This window comes from Calidris pugnax, unplaced genomic scaffold (assembly GCF_001431845.1).
Source record: "Calidris pugnax isolate Ruff unplaced genomic scaffold, ASM143184v1 scaffold41, whole genome shotgun sequence".
Taxonomy (NCBI): domain Eukaryota; kingdom Metazoa; phylum Chordata; class Aves; order Charadriiformes; family Scolopacidae; genus Calidris; species Calidris pugnax.
Window position 1 is genome coordinate 2339635 of NW_015094509.1, and position 547 is coordinate 2340181.

General features: G+C 71.8%; 1 protein-coding gene across 1 annotated transcript in view; it reads right to left on the bottom strand.

Moving 5' to 3' along the window:
• Positions 1-186, bottom strand: part of PAG1 (phosphoprotein membrane anchor with glycosphingolipid microdomains 1) — a 127031-nt gene extending 126845 nt beyond the window's left edge. The window contains exon 1 of the mRNA XM_014965616.1: positions 97-186. The gene's annotated coding sequence lies outside the window, so the exon portion shown is untranslated. The remainder of the gene's footprint in view (positions 1-96) is intronic.
• Positions 187-547: the final 361 nt, after the last annotated feature.

The window sequence follows — 547 nt, forward strand, 5'->3', positions numbered from 1 at the left end:
AAAATAAAATAAGAACAACAAAAAACAAAAAACAAAACCCCCATGGCAGACCCCCCCAACTTCGCCTCCGTCCGTCCCCCCCGCCCCGCAACTCACCGGGAGCCGCCGCGACCCGCGCAGAGGAGCGCCCGGGGACGCCGCCTCCCGCGGAGCGCAGCCCGCAGGGGCCGGGCAGCCGAGGGGGAGGAGGAGCCGCAGCAAGTTGCGGCGCCTCTCTCTCTCTCTCTCTCCTTCCCTCCCTCCCTCCTCCTCCTCCTCCTCTTCCTCCTCCCTTCCCTCCGCCTCCTCCGCCCGCCGGGAGGGTCGGGGGGGAGGCAGCAGAGAGGACCGCGGCCGCGCAGCAGAGCGCATGTCCCCGCACCGGCCGCCGAGCCATGCGGGGGGGAGATGCGCAGCTCCGCCGCCCCCCGCGCATCTCCCTCCCCCTCACCTCCCCTCACCCCTCCTCCGCGCACCGCAGAACGCCTCTGCGGAGGATGCGCGGGGCACGGCTGGTACCGCATCCCCCTGCTCCGCCAAGGTCCGGGTGTCCCCCGAGCAGCGGGGT